Here is a 23,802-nt window from a genome sequence, read left to right as displayed (position 1 = left end):
AGCACGGGACTGTAAGACGTAAAAATTTGAGAATTACTTCAGAGATAAAATGAATAACTGTTTAATCTGTTAATGCAAAATGAAAAGTAAAGAGTAACAGAAATGAAAAAAAAATGGATTTTAATATCAACAAATACATCATAATTGCAATATTCTCTCTGTTTCATACAGTTAGCATTAAGATAACTTATCTTTGTTTGGCATATGTGGCGTTTGATATACATTTTATACTTTTCGACAAGCTATGATAGTAGAGATAACTTTGCTTTGTGTATAGTTTATTTGGTGTGTTTCCCATTTTACACGGTTTTATTGTTGTCCGGTTTTTGTGATTAATTTATGTAAATGTGTTATGCAGCAGACATATTACAGGATTTTATTAGTGATCTAGATGCATTGCTTTTGAGATAATGGTTTTGAATACTTGAATGCCACTGTTGTTAGATGTTGTAAATGCGTTTGACAAACACAAATTGAGTACACGAATTAATGCTCTTACTATAGAGTAACTGCATACATTTTCATACGAATAAGCTCACCAGCTATATATATTTGCATTTACCATAGTTCAATTTTTATCGTTTTCCATTCGTACATGTCATTTGGTAGAGTCACATATTGTCTTCATTCACGAAATTGGATTGAATAAATAACAAACATGCGGCGTATCCGTTACAATCATTTATAAGCACTAAATTTTGTTGGGAATTGTAATAGGAGGGCTGTACTTCCTGTGAAAGGTTTCCCATCCAATCGGTTTACATTCCATAACAAAAACAGTCCCCATTGGGAGGGAGCGATCGTTACACATGGTCCAGTTTGTTGAACCGCTTTAAAGCCAAATTATAAGCAGCTTAGGGTAATCCTGGTGATTTATACGGTTCAGACAAAACAGAAGTACAGACCCTACGACTGCTTTGTGTAATGATCTGGTTGTTATGCAGGCTTCGATATTATCGGGTCTAATTTCTGTGATTAATCCATTAACTATGGTATGAGGTGGTGTACAGTTGCTCCTTTAATTGGGTATCACGTTGTTAGGGTTTATAAACCACTTATTCCGTTAATGAAATCAATTGCTTTTCTGTTAACAGATTCTTGATTGAAATGTTCGTTGTAGAGACAGTAAGTTACGTGTTACAAATGTAATATTATTAGCTGTGTGTGTGTGTGTGTGTGTGTAAATATCATTACATTTTAGCGTAGATTCTTTTAATCGTTTATTTTTAATATTTTATTATTGGATAACACTGAACAACAAAAATTTTACTTCGACTTAAAACAGTGTATCGCTTATGGTTTTGTGTGCGCTGAATCCGAAAATGCATTTCTTTTCTTCGCATCACGTAAGTTTTTTTAAGATATACTATGATTTCACTTTTCGATAAGCTCTCTTCCAGGAAACATCTGGCGCAAGTTTTAAACCAAAACAAAAGCTAATGTATTTTATGAGTTTATGACCTATTTCCGGTTTATTATGATTGTTGGCACTTTCTTTTTTACTTCTAATAAATAAACAGATATTGATCCCTTCTATTCAGTAAATGTCATAACAGTTCGAAGTGAGGTCTACGCCATACATGGGCACAATTTTCGGTTACGTGAGGCACTCGATTTGAAATAGTTTGTTTACTAGGAGATGAGACTGCAGAGTAGGATGGGAAATATAAACTGCTGTGACCTACGTCACCTTATCGTAATCGCTAAGGCGGTCAGTGGCGAATTATTAGGAAAGCGCTTGGTTAACGTGAGAGACTCGAAAACTTTTATTCAATTTGGCAAATTAATTCGGCAGCTTTAATCATAAACCTCTTTACTGTTTCTCCGTAGCTGAATTCATTTAAATCGCAGGCGAGAAATTGCGTGACTAGCCAATGATATTCCATCACGTTGTCTACGTTTATTTTCTTGAATATTCTGGCGTTTCTCAAGATTACTTAATAGATTTGCACGTTCTCGACCTAAAATAATTTCAGAAAATCATATTTCGTTTTCTACGCACATTTGATATTTTTTTTATAAATTTCTTTTGGAAATAATATTACAAACAACATGTAATTCCTCGTAGGCTACCTTTTAATGCAGCGTGTTTCAGGTATAATGTCGTAATTAGTATACTATGCAAATGTTAAGATCATAAATTTTCTTCGGAATAGTACGAAAAATGGCATTTAATTTGTCTTACCTTCTAATTCAGCATGTTCTTTATGACATAAGGAGTAATGTCGTTGTATATTAAATTTATTAATGCCTAATAGGATTTTCGAGCATAACATATATCGTATGTTCTCCCCTTCTAAACAGCAAAAAAAACTCTTCCTCTCATTTCTCATGAAATAATCTTTTTCTAACGCGTACACACTGCTTTGATAATGCCATTATGCCACCACTGATATTCCTTATGAAACTGATATAGAACCTGCCCACGCCTGAGGGAGGAACGGGGACTGTGAAGATGATGTCAGTGAGGCACAAATTTTCAAGTGAGGCACGATGCCCATCTCTGGTCTACGCAATGAACAAACATGGGTGTGGTTTTCAATATTTTGAAGAAAATTTACCAGTTTGAATGAAAACAAATTAAAAGAGTGCATTTTCACTGATCAAGAAATTCGCAAAGTTATGGTTGGCTCTTTGTTTGAGGAAAAGCTTTCCGTTACAAAAAAAATGGCAAGGCGCGCTTTCAAAAATATTTGCTCAAATGTGTTTGGAAATTCTAGGGCAGACAACTACATCGAACTTGTTGAAACCATGTTAAGTGTATATAAGGGGATGGGGTGTAATATGTCTCTCAAAAAAACACTTTTTACTTTCTCATTTAGATTTATTTCCTCCTAAACCTTGGAGCGGTAAGCGACGAGCATGGGGAAAGATTTCAGCAAGAAATATCTGAAATGAAAAGGCGATATAAAAGAAGATCATCATCCAGCATGCTTGCAGACTGTTGTTGGTTCCTTGTAAAAGACAGTGCTGGGTCTAGTTATAAACGGAAGTCGGCCGGAAAATCCTTTTAAATGTTAAGTTCAAATTCCGAGATTTTTCTCATTATACACATGAAGTATTTTTATTGTTGTGTTTTAAACTGTGTAGCATCATTTTTATATCCAGTACACATTTTACAAGTATTATGAGGCATTTTGAATCCCTAGTGCATTGTAATTTTATCAGTAGCATTGAAAAATGAAAAAAGAGATTTTTTCATTACAAAATTGAATTCACTTTCCCCAGAAAATGGTACGTGATGAGGAAATTTGGATTTTAATTTCAGATTTAGTGCACACATATTAGTAATATTTGCCTATTTTTATTTCGGAGCAAGAGAAAAAGTAAAAATTTGTTGTTCATTATAATTAGTGACATACTGCTACCTGTATTTTAATGTAAGTTCTCTATTGTTTTACTCAGTGACACCGGAAAACTCTTATTCGTACGAGCAAGTTTATTCCTATCATTTGACTTACCTTCATATCTTAGATATTTCACGCGAGTCTTGAGCACTATTCTACATCATTTGTTTATACTTGCTTCTTTTTTTTCTGCAAATAGTCTTATTAATATTACCTTTAATGTAATGTCGTGAATATTTATATACAGGGTGGAAGTGAAATAGCCTTGCACATTATCAGAGCGAATAGCTCATGTTGTATGTAACAAAAACTGGTATATCATGTTGGTGGAAAGTTCAAATTTTTTTTAGCAGTAATCTCACTAAAGGTTTTGATTTATATAGAGAAAATCAAAACTCGAGTGAGATTTAATTGGCTGTTACACGATTAGAAGAAGGTATATAAAGATTAGAAGAAATAAACAGTTGGTACAGCGTCGTTAAATAACCAACTAAAAAGTATAGGCTATAGAAGTTATACTGTATAAGTAGGCTATTATAAGGAATGGAATAGAATTTAACTGAGGGAGGCAAGGATGGTCCAGCACCACGACCTATTGAGATCTATTGCGCTAACCCTCGATATGGAATGAGTTGCATGCCACAGATCCCCTACGCGCACCGCCCTAACCACATGACTTCCTTAACGACCGGTCCCTACAGCCGACAGAATCCATATACCCCCCTGTCGGTCCGAGGTGAAACTCCTCCCCCGAGTAGGTCCGCCATTGCAGAAGCCATCCAACGTCGCTTAACTACATTCCACGAAGGCCGGTCGAGAGAGTCAGCAGCTTCGGGAGGCCGCCAGTAGAGTGATCTGAAAAACCAGAAACGGGATGATGAGGAAAGGATGATGGAGGAGGAAAGGAATTGGCGAAGATGAGTGGGGTTCCAATCTCCTGATAAAGTTACCTGATATTCATCCATAGGAGTGAGGGAAAAACCCCGAAAAAACCTCACCCAGGCAATCTATCCCGGGACCGCTGGGTTCGGAGTCTCGCTAACCCCTCAACCACAACGGTGGACTAGCCTATATATACAGGGCGGAAGTGAAATAATCCTGCAGATTAGAATGAATAGAATATTATATTAGTAATATCTTGGACATAAGGTCAAATAGTAGGCCTATAGAATTCCTGACAGTTGCATTTGGCGCCAATTGGCATATGTTGGCAACACCCAGGAGAATAGCCAGAGTTGCTCTCGTGACGACTACACTATAGTTGAAAAGTGGAGTCGAATGACTCTGTTACAGGCTTGCCGGTCTCTTGCTAATCTAGTTTACTGTGTTTTCTGTTTGTAATTTACAAGGCTGGAGGAAGGCGCAGTCTCGTGTAATATACGACGTGTTTTGTCGCAGGAAAAATATAATTTATGCAGTGACGTATTCAGAGCATAATCACATTACGTTGAATCCAATTACGGACTTGAATGCACTTAAAAATAATCGCAGGGAAAATGGCGCAGTGTGTCACCGCGTTCTTTGTCTTCGCTGCGATGGGAACGTCAGTAGGCTCTTTCAGTGCCACCCAATAAAGGCGCGCCTACTTGTGACTGAAATTATTAATCGCTCTTCACGGTGTCTCAGTCGGTAGCGTTCCTAGCTCCAAAAACAGGAGACTCTGGTTCGATTCTGAGGGGAATGGAACTTTATCCCCGTCTCAAAGGGATTAGATATGAATATCTCTTGTCTTTGTACTAACTACAAGAGAATGGAGTCCCGTTACTTGTGTATATGTAACTGTGATTCATAATCCCCACAATAGTGTGAACGGAAAAGACCACAGGGCCCAAACCATCAAAGCTGTGCTAATCAGGACGATTATGTTAATGATGACGATGACGATGATATGCGAACTAGATAGTTAATTTTGCACATTGGAGACCTCGAGCAGAAGAGCTAGCACGAATTTGTAGTGTACAAACGTGTTTTCTTTTGTGACTCAGTAAGTAGGGCCTAGTGTTTCAAACTACAATCCTACGCCATAGATGAATATACAGTATAATAGGATGCGAAACTTACTGAGTTTCCCGTAACACATGCTAGAGGCGCTAATGTAGAAACTGATCTTGCTGCCATCTGTTGGACGGTGGAGAACTTATTACACATAGCAGCTCACCAAGTAGCGAAAACAAAAACTAATTACTCAGTGCATTTCGTAGCGCACCTGATGATGAAAATGTTAAACTATGCAGAAAATATTCCTTCCCTCCCACCCTCATCGATATTCTCAACTAACCAAATTTAAAATAACAAATTTACATTTTTATTTCTCACACCATCTTCCACTGAAAATTCTTACCGGAGCCAACAGGAAGATAAAAGAGACGATCTATTTTACACTACCCGATTAAAATATAACCAGACAGAGACAGAAAATAAAGCAAAAGGTTAGATAATTGGGATTGTATTCTTTGGCTATTTAGTGTACAGTGCAATGGAAAAGTCTGCAAAAACTACTTAGATAGTTCAATTTATTATTTTACTATTACTTTACAATACATTCAACAACACTATTTTTACAACGTCCATTAACATCACTATTTAACATACACTACTTACTTATACACACACTTAGTATCACTTTATGTCCACTCATTAGCCTGGCTGCCATCTCTCTTCTTGAGCATCGTCTGTTCGTCTCGAACGAACGGATAAAAATAGAACTCAGGGTAGTATACTCAATACGTAGGTCTAATGTTCACCACCCACGACGTCGGAAGTTGATCATCTTATTTGAACCCCCCTTCCGTCAGATGATGCTGACCGCAGTTTCGCATCCTATTATGTATTCATCCATGCCTACGCACTCGGGATCGATAGCTATTACTAAAGTTAGGACAGTCTTCTTTCCATAAGAAATGAATATACATAGCGATTCAAAAGTTTATGCTAAAACTGAAGGCAGATTGTGAATGTCAGTAATTTGTGCAAAAAATTAAATAGACAAATATTACATGAACTTAACAATTACTCTAGACCAATGGTTCCCAAAGTGTGCTCCGAGGATGCCTGAAGATCCGCCAACACTTATCAGAGGATCCACGGTTGGTATTATAGGCCTATATTTTGAAATAAATAATAGGCCTATATAATACTACTGTTTTTCTCGACACGATTGTACATTTCTGTACGCGACTGTACTTGTGAAAGTTAGTATATCGGCAAGGATAGAAGACCAGATCTCAACCTTGCGTGAGCTGGTCTTCGAGCTGTTGTAAAAAAAACGACTTTCTTTTTTCAGTTAAAGTAGTCAATTCTATTGAACATTTTTGTCTGCTTGGAGAGGGTGGCGAGTTATTAGTTAGTTTTTACCTGCTTGGTGTGTGTGAATGTTTGCAGTTTTTCCTCTCGAGACCAACAGTGTAAGAATAAGATTTTGTAAATGTGGTCGGAGACTTAGGGTCGATTTCTAAAACACGGAGGAAATCGTGGTTCCAAATCTCGGCTTTTAAACCGCGATCGAGGTCTGTATCCTTATGCGATTTCCAAAACGAAGTCGAGACGCGGGTTGAGAAGAAATCGAGGTTCGTGGGTTTTATATATGGTAACGCAGCTTAGAATCGATTTTTATTCTTAGAAAGAAAAATGAACATCAGGATTAATATTTTTATTGAATTGCAGTAAGTTACATTCTTTTGTTCTCAGCTAGGTATTGTTATATTTACTAATTTACAGAATATAATTTGTGCGTTTAAAATACTAACATTACTTAGTATTTAATAGGGAACGGATTTTTAGGTACCGGAATAATATTGCCCAAATAATTAGCACAAATCGAGCGTTTCTGCTGTAGTTTATCATTTGTTCATAACTACTACCAACATTAACTACCTGAAAACCCGGTTCTAAGGAATCAATAACCTAAATATTAACGGGATTAAAATTTCAATTTAAACCAAAATGTGGTATGGTTCTATTTTCACACATTACTATGTAGTACTACGTGGAAAGCTCCAGTAGGATACAACTTAAAATAAGAAGACAAAATCACGTTTGCTTCATATTCTTATAGGCCCACATCAATTTCGAGTATTAAATAAAATGTCCATTTGCGATATTTTACTACTTAATTAACTTATTATTCCCAGAACATGAATTTTACCAGCAATCGTAAAGTATTGGGAATAAATTTGAATAAAGAACAAAAAAAAGTTTCCTTCCCAGGCAGGATTCGAACCTCGAAAGTCTTAGTTACCAGTCTGTCGTTCTCTGGAGTGAACAAGGCTCTGAAATCAGCTACAAAGGTCGGTCCAGTTTTTTTTTTTTTTTTTTTTTGCCACTACTGTATAACTAAATATATTTGCATTTTAATAGTCTCTTTAACTCATTTGGTAATGAAAAGTTTGTCCATGTCTATGTAATATTTCATTTTGATAAAAATATGACAGATTTACTTCTTAATATTGCGGAATTAGCCGAGTCTCCCCTATATTAATCTACCGATTAAATTAATTTAATTTAATTTGAAGATTCGTGTATCTTTTTTCGAGTCGAAAGTGATCCGCGATCAAAAAAGTTTGGGAACCACTGCCCACGACAGTAGACATCTACTGAAATCTACTGTTTGGTACGAACTTCCTACCTATGTGATGAGTGCTGGAAATTATTAAAATTTAAAATGTAATAAAGTAAGTTGTTTATCCAAGAATACGTCGTAGCGCGTCATGTTAGTAGCAAAAGTTTTTATATTCGGCGAAAAAAAAAAAGTGTGTAAGTAGCGCACGTACGAGTAATGGGTTTCGTTTGAGTGATCTCTGTAGCTGAATTCACCTGCTTTGCTATGAAAATTAATTAGTGCTGTAAAGGTAGCAGTGATGAATAAATTAGTGCGCGTGACCGCTGACAAACTGGACGCTTTGTAAACCAGATGGCTCGGGTGCACAAAAACAAGTGTGAGTGAGCGGGCATCCCAATGACAGGGCATTAGGGACGATGACGGAACAGCTGTCACTTGCAGACAGAGACACCGTCAGCATAAAACATTGCGGCCAGCCGAGAAACAGGCTTGCAGCTTTTTCCGACGATTGTCTGCGTCTTTATTTATACCTCCGTCCTCTGCATGGCATCGGTTGCGAGATTCAGTGGGCTGAGTGAGTTATAAGAGCAAAGAAAGTCGTCTCCATTTTCAAGTGTCAAATATTTCAGCCGTCACACCATGCTTCACGCTAAAATTAGCAAGTATTAGATTATTTTAGATTAGATTGTACGTTGAAGATTTGTGGCATCACTCTTGATCTCCGAACAGCCTAGCATCTTCAGCAAAGAATAATAGGTCTATGTCGTTTCTTTGGACTTAGAAAACTTGGTTTCTAGGAGCTCCCGAAAAGAGGAGCTTATTATCAATTCAATTCAATTCAATTTATTAAGCCATTAAACATACAGTGATAGGCTTCGTCACAATACAGAAGGGAGAAAAAAAAACATACATTTGAAAATACACATATATTTGAAAACAGTAATGTTTAATGAGAATGAAAACACAAAACATTTTGAAACCCTAAAATTAATTAAAGCACTTCACTGTTAGTGTAATATTTGTAACTAAATGTAAATAACTTTGTTTATTAAAAAACAATTTCGTATGAATTTATGTTAAGAAAATCATCTACAGAGTAGAAAGGATTAATTAAAAGCCAATTATAAAATCTAGCTTTGAAACTATTGGTTGGTAACTTATAATATTGACTAGGAAGCTTATTATATAATTTCATCCCCATGACAGAAAAATTTGTTCTAGTTTAATGTGATCTACAGTATGGAATATTAATTTGTTCACTATTTATAATTTCATGATCATGTATATTGGCTATTAATGAGTAATTGTCTATATTTTGTCGAGTTTAAAGGACTAGGTCGTATATATATATATATATATATATATATATATATATATATATATATATATATTTTTCTGTCAGTTAATATCTGTGATTGTTTGAAAAGAGGTCGACAATCTTCAAGATAGTTTGATTGACATAGAATTCTAACGGCTTTCTTTTGCAAAATCAAGACACTCTTAATTTTGCTACCATTTCCCCAAAAAATTAAGGCATACATAATTATCGACTGAAAGAACGAAAAGTAGGCACATCTTAAATAATTTTGAGAAACGCAAGTCACTAATTTCTTTAATAAATATATAACTCTTGATAATTTTGTGCATGTAATATATTATATTCGATATGTTTTTCTCATGTTAAACTGGAGTCTATAAAAAGTCCTAGAAATTTGGTATAGTTTTGTATATAGTCCTTTTTTATTATGATTTAGGGTAAAAGTTACGCTGATAGTCTTTTCTTGATTAAGCAAAAAACCATTAGATTCAAACCATAAAGCCATCTGAGAAAGATTATCATTGGTTAGAGGATGTAATTCATTCAGAGTAGAGCTAGAACATAAGAATGTAGTGTCATCAGCATACACAATTGTTATAGCTTTAATGAATTTAGGAAGGTCATTTATTGCTACTCAGAATAGCAGTGGACCAATTATTTAGCTTTGTGGAACACCATAATGTAATTAAGCTTTATATTCGCAACATAAAAGTTCATTTCCGCTCTCACATAAACTCGCCATCTGTCCTTATCCTGAGCAAGATTTATCCAGTCTCTAGCATCATATACCACCTCCCTCAGATCCATTTTAATATTATCCTCCCATCTACGTCTCGGCCTACCCAAAGGTTTTTTTCCCCCTCTGGCCTCCCAACTAACACTCTATATGAATTTCTGGATTTGTCCATACGTGCTACATGCTCTGCCCATCTCAAACGTCTGGATTTAATGTTCCTAAATATGTCAGGTGAAGAATACAATGCGTGCAGTTCTGCGTTGTATACCTTTCTCCATTCTGCTGTAACTTCATCCCTCTTAGCCCCAAATATTTTTCTAGGCATCTTATTCTCAAACACCTTTGAACTCTCACTTTGAGAGAGGAACAGAGGTTAAGTTTCACAACCATACAGGAGAACCGGTAATATAACTGTTTTATAAATTCTGACCTCCAGGTTTTTTGAGAGCCGGCTTCATAACAAAAGCTTCTAAATGGAATAATAACAAGTATTTCCTATATTTACACTTCTTTATTGTTTAAAAATCACTTGTAACAGAAATTAATTTATTTGTAGTTATGAGCTACACAGGTTCATAATTGCCGGGATCGCTTTCCAAGAGTGTTCTAGGATAGCCCAGAGACTTTTTTTTTTTTTTTTTTTTTGTGGACATAATCATCTTACGCACTCGGAGATCCAAGTAATCCCACATCAACTAGATTTGATTTCTACCTTGCGACTGAGAAGGCCATTCCATAATCTTCAGTTCCTCTGCCCTGTGCTTGATTTCCTAGTTTTTCTGCACAGTATCTCATTGAAAGATAAATTTCCATCAAGTCAGACGCCCTATCCGAAAGAACTGCACATCTGCGTAATATCGTGAAATATCTGTTTTTGTGCAGTGTTCTACTAATTTTGTAAAGTTCATCTACACGACTGAATTAAAAAACACCCTCACACCATAACAGATACTCCATTCATGTTTCGATGTTGGTTCACAATCTGGCTGCATTTGTTTCGTCGAGGATCTTATGTCAGAAACCCGTTGTCGTTGTCCAGTCACTTGAAATGTCTATTCATCAGCCCAAAATGCTCGTTTGTAGTTGTTATTAGAGTCGACGGCAATTCGGAAGGCGGTAGTCTGCTAGCGTTTGCGTCGAGAGAGACAGATAGAGAGAGCAAGGCAGCGTACAACATTGCCACATCATACTTCACGCGCACGTGCAGTACAATTAGCGAAGGAGAGAATTTAAATTATCAAAAGACAGTAATGACCATAGCCGTTGATTACTGTAAGCATGACACCAAACAAACCCTCTTTCCTTCACTAACAATATCCTTTGCACTGTTCTCAATCCCACACCACATGCCTCTGCAGTCGTTTCTTGCGCGTTGGCAACGTTGCAGTCAGCATCAAGATGGCCGGCATCGTTGTGCTCGTCAATGTTTGAAAATAATTATACGTCTTAAACACTATTTTCCGCTTCTGCCTGTGTAGTAATTGTCTTTTTACAGTCTCTTCTTTCATTTATTTATCTTACACACACACACACACACGCACGCACACGCACACACACACACACACACCCGCTCTCTCTCTCACTCACTCACTCACTCACTCACACACACACACACACACACACACACACACACACACACACACACACACACACACACACACAGTAAATGTTAGTTTTACTTATTCAATGTATTGAAACACTCACACGTGAACTAACGACCTCGGGAAGTACTTGTTACGGACTGATTCTGATTGCTTATGACGTCACATACAGAAATGCTACGGCGCATATAGCAGCTGACCGCCTTCCAAATGCCATCTAGTCTAGTCCAACCTATGTGCGCCACAACTCATTTAATTTCTTGTTATTTTTTTCCTTTTCTTAGCATAAGTTTGTTGACGACAGCCTTTCCCACGGACTGGTCGCCTGCAACATCTGCAGAACAATGCTTACGTACAGTCTTAGAAAAAAAGGTCTGTCGTACAGATACTTTATATGTCCTAGAAAGGAGGCAATGCGCATGATCAGAGGACGAGCGAACTGGTTCACAAGAAAAGTACTAGTTGAGGTAATGGAATTAGTTTTGTTTCGTTGCGCACTGACTCCTTTCTGGGACTTACGAAGTATCTGTGCGACAATACTGTTCTCTGAGACTGTACATGTCATTCTTGTCGTTTGAGTTGAAATCTGACTTGGGGGACATGTCACTCATTTTCTACATTACATTTTACATAAATGAATTATCCACAAGTTTAGTTGAACCTGTAGACGTCCATCCCTTTTTCTCTCTTTGTTTTCCCAGGGTTTTTTTAACGTCGCTTACGTCAGCAACTGCAGATTCGTGTGTTCCTTTTTTTTTTTAGATCTCTCGGATTATATGCCCTTCATCTCGGAATGCATTAACCGCCGAGCGCTTAACGGTTAACCGTATTCAAACACTGTTTACGGCCCATTTCACGAAATTAATTTCATATACCATAATAAATTCCCTAAAATTAATTAGAGCCCATTTGTTAATTAGCTAGTCGTATATATCACAGCGATAATTTCAGTTAGGCAGTGTCATATTTGAAAACAATATTCGATAACAGTGCCACCACATTACCTATAAGATGTAGTTGGCACTGTAATGCTTAAATGATTGAACACACGAGAAGGAGGGAACTTTACGCTCTAACACTACAAACACGTGCTAGTGCTCGCCAAATATCGGTGTCAATGTTAATCTCACTATGGATGTGTGTTGTTGACATAAGTTTTGAGGTAAAGGCAGTTTATTAACTTGAAGTTAATTGATTAACCCGGAAACTTTGTATCGAAAGTAGACCTGTATACATACGTATGTATGTACAGCTGTCAAAAAAAAAAAAAGTGGCCGCACTCGTGAACAGCGAATATTTTCAAAGTCCACTTCGGGTCGCGGCGATGTTACACGATGCATGTGCTTGTACAAGCAGTTCCGGAACTATGGAAGTGTTCCATATCTGCTCCTCGCAGACCAGCGGTAGAGTGCTTGTTTAATGATTCAAAGGTTGTGGGTTCGCGCCTTTTTCAAGTTTTATTTTATTTTTTAATCGTTCTTTAGCGATGTAAATGATATTCAAATTATCATTTATATCCAGTTATCGTTCTTGATGGATATCACGTTATTTATATTTTGTTATCGTTCTTTAGGGATATGAATAAAATTCAAGTCATCATTTGTATTCTGTTATCGTTTTATAACGATATGAATAATAATAATAATAATAATAATAATAATAATAATAATAATAATAATAATAATAATAATAATAATAATTATTATTATTATTATTATTATTATTATTATTATTATTGTATCTCCAGTGGGGGTTAGCCCTATTTTACATATGTATGTTAGGGCTATAGTTTTATACACAAAAAAGATAAGCATAAAGAGAAATGGAAAAGAAAATTAAATTAGCTTACGCGATGTAAACAAAACATAAACAATCCGTAAATTAGGCATTGCGATTGCAAAACAAATATCAGTTATCAATTTGAAACATACAAAAACATTAACAACACACATACGTAACACTTCTATAACACAAATATGCAGCTTTCCATACCATACATCATAAATTAATACACAATAGTTACACAAACACAATCAAACTGTAATTACGACATTGCGACGACATCAAGCATCCCATAACTGACTCACATACATAACAAATAAAGCATCCGTTGCAACACATACACTTCAACATAGTAACCACACTTTTAAAAGGTACAAATTTGGCTCCAAGAAGAATAAATAGGACACTGTTACTAATTACTATTCTTCTACAATTTCTTAAATACATCTGTAATAAATCTGAAATTCCGATATGAATAATATTCACGTTTTTTATATTGTTATCGTTCTTTAGCGATATAAATAATATTCAAGTTATCATTTACCCTATATTCTGTTTTCCTTCATTAGCATTATAAAATAATATTCAAGTTATTTATATTGTTATTGTTCTTTCGCAATATAAATAATCTGTATTTTATGTAGGTAATTATTATAACACAAATAACCATCTTTCTTTGTGAAATAGGTTACTTTATTTAGATAATTAAACACGTATTATATAATATCTTATATTAATTAAACAAACCGATATTTATCATTTATATTGTGTTATCGTTCTTTAGTGATACTGTATAAATAATATTCAAGTTATTTATATTGTAATCGTTCTTTAGCGATATAAATAACATAAATTTAATATTAGGTTTGGAAAAATCCAGTTGCATAATACTGCTATTAGTTTTTCTTTTTGTATTATTACATTATACTATCTTGAAACACAATAAAATGAAAAGGAGTAACGAGGAATTGAACCTGAGACGTTGACATCTAAATTCCGACGTTCGACCGCTGAGCTACGAGGGCAAAAGTGTGGAAACATTTTCGGAAAAATTGGCCCAATCACACTCTAAGATTTTCTGATGTTTCGTAGAAGCTAGTCCAGGATGCGGGGGGCAAAGGCTAATTGAGATTTCCCGATCTCTGATAGGGTCAAACATCCTGATAGAATTAATATTTAACCCTTGCCGTGACTTTCGGTGAAGTCCGGAGGGCCCAATTAGTCAAATCCACTCTCCTCATTTCCACGCTTGGGCCCCCTGGAATTTAATAAGATGCGAAAGAGATAGTGGTGTGCGGAAAGCAACGGGATGTTACCGCATTTAGGCCTATCCTTCCCAAGAAAAACTGCAAACATGAACAAAGGAAGCTTTAAATAGAAGAAGAAGTATCTTCTGCGGACCTCTGGAAAAAGAACTAAGGAAGAGACTAGTGAAGTGCTTTGTGTGGAGTATGGCATTGTATGGGGAAGGAACATGGACATTACGACGAAATGAAGAGAAACGAATTGAAGCATTTGAAATGTGGATGTGGAGAAGAACGGTGCGTGTGAAGTGGACAGATAGAATAAGAAATAAAAGTGTGTTTGAAAAAGTGAGTGAAGAAAGAATGATGCTGAAACTGATTAGAAAGATAAAAAGTAACTGGTTGGGTCTCTGGTTGAAAAGAATAATAGACGACATTAGGATATGTGGATCATATGCGGAGACTAAGAGGAAGGCAGAAAATAGGAAAGATTGGAGATTGCTGGGTTTGCAATGAAAGACCTGCCCATGGACAGAACACTTATGTATGTGGGTATGTTCAGAATGCCTGGAATATCGTGTCTAAAAACAGTCGCTATTTGCATAGACTAGTCAATTCCATGCCCACTCGACTGCAAGATGATCGAGATAAGAGGAAGATAGACTAAATATTGAATTATGGCTTTTTGTTTTGTTTTTTCAACGCTTAATTGTTTGAATGTTTTAAGGCCGACGCCAGTAAATTTGTTTTGTTTATGCCACGAAAGATATTTTTATTGAGAATAAAATCTTTTTTCTTTCCATTTGCAGCCACAATATCATAATGATAAAGTCATGGCATAATATATTAATGAACCTGATGTTAATTACTAAAATAATCGTAAAAGAAAAAGGAGCCATTATGTATAGTTTGTCTCTCTCAAAAACAGAACAAAAAAGAACATAAAAAGCACGTGGTTGTAGTCGAACGCAGGACCTCATGAATAAGAGGTCTGAACGCTACCATTATGCTATCGATAACATATAGAATACTTCAATTATAACTGTAGATATCAGGCAACGTGGTCCAACAACATGTAACATCGCCTGTCTCCGAATTGTAGCGAAGATACCCGAAGGGAACTTTGTTCCAGGAGAGCGGCCACTTTTTCTTTAGACAGCTGTACATAGCGTTAAGCTTAGCTCCCAGTCGGGAACACAGGTAACAGACATGATTGCATGGCTGGAGTGGTCTGCATAATTATAACTTTGATTAATAGTAGCATGTACATAGTTATATTTTTGTATCATGAGAACTCAACCGTGCTACAGGAGTTGGTTAAAATGTTTTCTGTCTGAATTGACACATTTTCGACATATTTTAATGAAATTGTTTCCAAATCCTAAGAAACCATGAAATTAGAATATACAAAATTAACTCTCAATACCATAAACGAACTGAGAAAAAATATAACTAGAGAAATTCCAAGCATAATAGAAATAGTACTATTTTTTTGCACGATCGTTTTTTTTTTTTTCTTTTCTTTTTTGCTGTATTTACAGCTATTGCTGTTAGACCTTGAAAGTCACAATTCCCACACAGAAATTTGTTGCTAGCGAAACCATTCTTCATAACATAACACTATACTGAAATATACCCATTACAGTGCAGTTTTGCGAAGGCTTTGGAATAATATTGCTCTAAATTGTAAATCGTCGTTGTTCCTGCAATAACTCCTATGTGCAAAATATAAGATTTTTCAGTAGGAAGAAAAACACATTTATTCATCCTATGACAACCGTGAATTCTTACATTTTCGAAACAAAGAAATATAATTACATATAGGAGATTTTATTATTTTCTGTATCACTATTTAAGTTATTTAATAGAGCAAAAATTTGAAAATCGATAAATATGTCACATAGGAGTTATTGCAGGAACAACGACGAAACGCAAAAATGTTGTACAATACACGTTTGTGAAGTGCATTAGAAAATCTCAGAAATTGAAAAACCAGCTGCACTTTTCTTCGATTTTGTAAAAGCACTTCACAACCTTGTATCGTAATATACTATTGAGTGTGAATAATAATTTCGTCGTATGTCAGGGATGGGTGAATGTAGACCGACGACATTTTGAGAACAACTCATACAACGCAGACTAGTACTCTTTATGAAATAAACATATAATTATGTGCATGCTGTTTTTAGTCAAATATGACTAATAATATGCGGCAGATTACGGATCTATGTCGACCATGCAAGCATGTCTTACGCTCATGTTCTCTTCCGAGAACCGAACTGAAAGCTCTTAATCCCCGTGCTGTAATTAATATTTGAGGAGAAAAATTTTATCCGGCGCCGGGGATCGAACCCGGGTCCTTGGTTCTACGTACCATGCGCTCTGACTAATTGTTGACTAATTGTCAACATTACAGAGATTATTCTGTAGGACAAATTAATGAAATCCATAATATTCTCATAGCTACAGTGCATCATAACTGCGGAATCCCGACCAAATAAGTCACTCAACTGAGTGCGCTCCTAGTATAATGGCAGTTGACACTAGACGTATACGTCAACATATAAGCCTAACTTGGAGTCAGGCCACAAAGGGAAACACTGAAGGAGGAAGGTTCGATCCGGTGCTGTGGATCGAATTCGGCGTAGCTCAGTGATCAGAGCGCTTGGTACGTAGAACCAAGGAACCGGGTTCGATCCCCGGTGCCGGATCGAATTTTTCTCCTCAAATATTAATTTTCAACATTACAGAGATTATTCTGTAGGACAAATTAATAAAATCCATGATACCGTGCTGTAAGCTACGTACGTATGTACCTATGTATGTATGTATGTATGTATGTATGTATGTATGTATGTATGTATGTATGTATGTATGTATGTCTACGTACATCGAGTTTCTACTCGAAACCGGTATAAAGAACCTGTTAAAATAAAGGGAATCTTGTTTGTGCATGGTTTACTCCATGAGTAATACGAATATTTTTCTGTGATTTTATGTCTGATCTTAATCTGTATTGTCGCACCTTGTGCAGAGTTGTCATAGTACTAAAGAATTAATTGGAAAGGATGGTCTTCGTAAGAAGCGTGCTTTTATAATGTTATATTTTAATATTTGTGGTAATGATTCTTTATGGGAGTGCGACGGCTGTGCGTCTATAAATAACATTATTAGGCGTGTGTAATGTTAGCAAACTAATCTGGTACCCGTATTTTCTGCGTATGGCGAATATACGAATATGAAGAATGATAGACGATCTTTGAATTAGAATCTCCGTAATCCCGATCCATAACGTCATTGAATACGAATGTTGATTTGTTGAGTCATCCTTTTGAATAACCCTTGGTACTATAGTGAAATCAGACCGTGAATGAGTGAAATTAGAATGTCAACACAGAAACGGAGAGAAATGTGGTTTCGAAATTTTATGTTGCTCAGATAATATTAGCACACGGCATTTCGAAGCTTGGATCTATTTCCTAAAATCTGGGGAAAAATGAAAAGTGTTTGTGAAATTGAAAGAATAGCATGGTTATTATTATTATTATTATTATTATTATTATTATTATTATTATTATTATTATTATTAAATATATTCAAGGGATAAATATTATTACAAACTGAATTTGATGGGATAAGTTTGGAAAAATAATTTCATAGAAAAAAGTGATGTTTTAGAACTGAGCAACTGTTGTGACTATAAGAATAAGATATGCACTACTCAGTTGCTTGTTACATTGTGATTGGAACATATTGTGGCAACCGTCTGGAACGTTCTGGCCGTGTCTGGGTGCCTCGGGAGTGTACGCGCGCTATCAGCGGGAATGAAGGCGCGGGGAGGCGAGGCTCGAGCTTCGATGGGCACTGGAGCGCAGCGCGGAGCGAGGGGAAAGAAGGCTATAGGATAGCGCGAGGAGAGAGCAGGAGAAACGTCTGGAAACAGATTGTTGTGGAGGTCCAGATGCTTCGCGACGCAGAACATTCTAGACGATCGTGGTAAATAAATAACACCGTGAGTGCCGACAGAGACCAGTCAGTAGCGAGAGAGTGAGCTATCCTCCAGCCAGCCTTCAAGTCTTGGACAGCAGCGAGCAAGGTGGTCCTGAGTTCGATGTGCAGTGAATTTGAGTCTTCAGAAGCCACTCTACACGTGAGTCTTCGAGCAAGGAAGCCAGCTTTCGAGACCGGGGTTTGACGTGCCGTGAACCGTAGCCGGAAGACCGATATGCAGTGAACTTGAGTGAGTCTGTAACTGTGGCAGTACCAGGCGAGTGCGACGTATCCGGAGACTTGGGTTCGATGTGCAGTGAACTTGAGTGAGTCTGTAACTGTGGCAGTACCAGGCGAGTGCGACGTATTCGGAGGCTTGGGTTTGATGTGTAGTGAACTGTATCTGGAAAGCTTGGGTTCGACGTACAGTGAACTTGAATGAGTGAGCTAGAAGAACTAGCCAAGGCGAACGAACTTTGAACTGAGAACTGACAGTTTTGTTTTGCACATAGTGCTTTGTGAACATTAGTTTAAATTAGGAGTACATTGTTGTTCTTCTCAATAATACACGTGTATTGTCATTGTCGCTGTGTGGAGTGCAATAACGATACTGTGTTGCGGTGTTGGGTGGAATACATATTGTTGGCGGGGATGTGGTTAAAGGTAGAAATAAAAGTCACATTGTTGTTGTATAAGAGTTACAATATTGCACAAGTATGGAAGTCATTCTGAAAGATTTAATTCCAAGTAGTTCATAAATAACTAACATAATATGACTTTCCTATGAGATTATATTTGGGAGAGGAGTTTGAAAAGTAGTAGGCCTATGAAACGGAAACTAAAAGTTACGTCAAAGGAAAAGGGTTTGTTTAATGTGGAGCACATATAGTAATAGAAAAGGGTAAGTCAGAATTCAGCTTGTTTGTTTTGTATTGAGAGGAATGCTATCACAAACATGCAGGTAGCTAGCTGTAAAAAGCCTCTTTAGCTGGTGGAGTAGGAGGAGAGGGAGATTAACGGATTCCATAGCCACTTAAATAATAAAATCGTGCCTCATTCCACTTCTTAGCTATTTCTATTCATCTACAGTTCGCCGGAGGCGAGTCTCTTTTTGTTGCTGAGCGAAAATACCATCACCACCCTCGTATATATTATTAAAAGTAATGCCTCCATAACTCTTGCTGAGAGGCAAACATGCTGGGCGCATTCCATTAGTCGCTGTCTGGATTGGTCATGTATAACCTCACTTTATGAATATAAAGAACTAATGTGCAGTGTTTTGAAAGCTTAGTTGTTTTATGTAGCCTACATATTTCACTCTTCCAGGTTATGAGATAGCGAAATTCTTTGGAAAATTATAATAACTACATATACAATGCGTACTTGTTTCACAATATTGCATTCATTCATTTATTTTATTCCACAGATCTTACGTGAGCAATGAAGCTTTAAGATGTGGGACAAGTCAAAATTTTACAATATTACAATTACAATTTTTACACTTTTACAATTTAGTAATTTTCTACAATTTTTACAATTTTGTGCAATTTTTTACAATATTTTGGCGAGATGTAGTGAGATGAAGTGAGGTCCGAGGATTCGCCAAAAGATTACCCGGCATTTGCCTTTTGGTTGGGGAAAACCTCGGAAAAACCCAACCAGGTAATCAAATCAAAGGGGTTGATGCCGAGAGCTCGCCATAGACCACCCGGCTTCAGTCCCACGGCTGGGGAAAACCTCGGAAGAAACCATTCAATGAGACCAAAGAGGGATCCAACCCAAGCCCGAACGCAGCTCCGGATCAGCAGCCCAGCGAGTCTGCCGACTGAGCTACATCGATGGCTCTACTAAAAATATACAATACATAGCCAATCAGATTATTAAATTTACGAACGCAAACGATCATTCATCAGTTGAGCTATATGTATAATACAAAACAAGTAACTTAATTAAATTTAAGGCATAAACAATTCAATCAGCTGTGATATACAGAAATTGATAATACATATCATGTAAACTACTTCAAATTACAAACACAAACAATTTATCAATAGAGCTATACAGATTACTATTCAATTTAAAGCATATAAAATTCATCGGCCAAAACTATACAAATATATACAATACAAAGTAAGCAGATTAATACAATTTACAAGCATACTTTCATTAAGCTATACAAATTTGTGCAATTAATATCAAGTAGATTAATTTAATTTATAATCATAAACAATTCATCAGTTGAGCTATACAGACTACTATACAATTTACAGCATATACAATTCATCAATTGAGCTATACAGACTACCATTCAATTTACAGTAGGCCTATATACAATTCATCAGTAGAGCTACACAGACTAGTATTCATTTTAAAAGCATATACAATTATCAGCCAAACTATACAAACATATACAATCATGTATATTATTTCTTGTATTCAACTTAAAAAATCGATTTCAGAATTTGCTACTGAACTCTCGTGTTCAGATTTTGAAGTAACGCTGAATATTTAACGGTTAACTTAATTCTGGGCCTGTGGATATCAGGGAACAAAGCCACTTCATAAGACAACGTAGCATAAAGTACGAAATAAGGAACAAAGACGCCTTCTATCTAGAACAGAGATGGATTTCCAGTTCCAGGAAACGTACAGGCTAGTATATATAGTCACGAAGCCTGAGTTTTGAGGGTGCTAGGAACAATTGACTGTGCCGGTACTATTTCGCATTGTCTGTAATGAGGCGATATTAGCGATCCTAGCGGTGAGCAACTATCTATGGATGCATATTTACTACGTATTGAGCTTCGTGACTGTATATACTAGACTATGCTAATACCTTCTTTGGAACATAGCGGTAGCTTAGTATCTAACCAGACACTTCTGCTGAAAGTGTGGAAAATTTTTAGTTGAGTGACTTTGACTTAAAATATGTGAAGTTCTTTGTTTGTATCGAGTGATTTGTTTGCTCTTTAATGACACGCATAGTTTAAATAGTTGTGAATCTTTGTTACGCATTTCAAATAGAATACTGTTTATCTGCTTTCGTTGAATTTCTCCTGATTCGACATTGTCGGTAAATGTTTGTTAGGGTCTGTCAACATTCATTAAAAGCCTATCATCCAGAGTTTGTAATCATTATGGAACGCAATTTTGTCATCCATGAAGAGTGATTGCCAGAACTGATCAACTTCGGAAAGGAATTTAAATTGGTTATTAACGTTTAGTAAATATCTCGGATATTCTATCTCTAACTGGATCAATTTGTATGGCATTGCCATGTGCAGGTCCCCCAGAGTATTCATCAAACCCGATAGAATTTTTTCCTCTGCGACACGGCGATCCCACGTTTGAGATTGAATCTGTGTAGCTTTACTTAATTTAGAGAGTCCCTCTGCTCTAATTTGACTCTATAATTTATTTATTTACTTAAACTATTTATTTCACTGTATCGAGCCTTTTTCGTGCACTTTTTGGAGTTTTACTCTTACATGCAACGTGAAAACTACGCATATTATACTTGCTTGCTTCACGCTTATATATTAATTTATTTATCCACTTAATAACAACGTATTCCCTTGTTGTTCCGGGCTGGTCTTACAAACGTTCAGGGATGATGGGGAAGGGCACATGTATCAATTTGAGATAAAATTATTCCATTTACACACAACTATTTTTGCTTGTAACTTTCGACTCGGTCATTTCCGGACCAAATTGATACATGTGCCCTTCCCCATCATCCCTGTAAGTTTGTAACACTAGGCCGGAAACACTCTGTATAGCTTATAGGTCTAATAGACCTATTCCGAAATTAAATGTGCGTTGAGCTTTTAATATTTAAGTAGGATATCATGGGTTGAAGTATTAAATATTTTCTAATAGAAACTGATTTGTTTTTATTTTGTAATTAAGTTTAATTCCATATAGACCTGGTAATATGAGTGTTAGGTTGAATAAGACGCAGTTTTTATTATTATTATTATTACTAAATGTACATAGGCCAAATAGAAATGATCGGGACGAAATTGAAATACAAACTGCTGAGCCATTTATACCCGAACCCACGCTTTCAGAAGTCGAAATTGCGATAGAAAATCTGAAAAAGTACAAGTGTTCATTATCGATCAAATTCCAGCAGAATTAATACAGGAGGGGGGAAGTGCATTATATAGCGAAATTTATAAACTTGTACTTGCTATTTGGGAAAAGGAAATTGTACCAGAACAATGGAAGGAGTCCATAATTGTACCTATTTTTAAAAAAGGGGGACAAAACCAATTATGGTAACTTTCGAGAAATATCACTTTTGTTGACGTCGTACAAAGTTTTGTCCAATATTCTTTTGAGAAGATTAACTCTGTACGTAGATGAAATTATTGGGGATCATCAGTGCGGTTTTCGGCGTAATAGATCGACTATTGATCAGATTTTTTGTATTCGACAGATAATGGAGAAAAAATGGGAGTATAAAGGTACAGTACATAAATTATTCATAGATTTCAAAAAGGCATATGACTCGGTTAAGAGGGAAGTATTATATGATATTATTGAATTTGGTATTCCCAAGAAACTAGTTCGATTAATTAAAATGTGTCTCAGTGAAACATACAGCAGAGTCCGTATAGGTCAGTTTCTATCTGATGCTTTTCCAATTCACTGCGGGCTAAAGCAGGGAGATGCACTATCACCTTTACTTTTTAACTTCGCTCTAGAATATGCCATTAGGAAAGTTCAGGATAACAGAGAGGGTTTGGAATTGAACGGGTTACATCAGCTTCTTGTCTATGCAGATGACATGAATATGTTAGGAGAAAATCCTCAAACGATTAGGGAAAACACGGAAATTTTACTTGAAGCAAGTAAAACGATCGGTTTGGAAGTAAATCCCGAAAAGACAAAGTACCGGTATATGATTATGTCTCGTGACCAGAATATTGTACGAAATGGAAATATAAAAATTGGAGATTTATCCTTCGAAGAGGTGGAAAAATTCAAATATCTTGGAGCAACAGTAACAAATATAAATGACACTCGGGAGGAAATTAAACGCAGAGTAAATATAGGAAATGCGTGTTATTATTCGGTTAAGAAGCTCTTATCATCCAGTCTGCTGTCCAAAAATCTGAAAGTTAAAATTTATAAAACAGTTATATTACCGGTTCTTCTGTATGGTTGTGAAACTTGGACTCTCACTCTGAGAGAGGAACATAGGTTAAGGGTGTTTGAGAA

This window comes from Periplaneta americana, chromosome 1 (assembly GCF_040183065.1).
Source record: "Periplaneta americana isolate PAMFEO1 chromosome 1, P.americana_PAMFEO1_priV1, whole genome shotgun sequence".
In the NCBI taxonomy this organism is placed as follows: Eukaryota; Metazoa; Arthropoda; class Insecta; order Blattodea; family Blattidae; genus Periplaneta; species Periplaneta americana.
The sequence above is the reverse complement of the archived record's forward strand: the minus strand, read 5'-3'. Positions refer to the sequence as shown.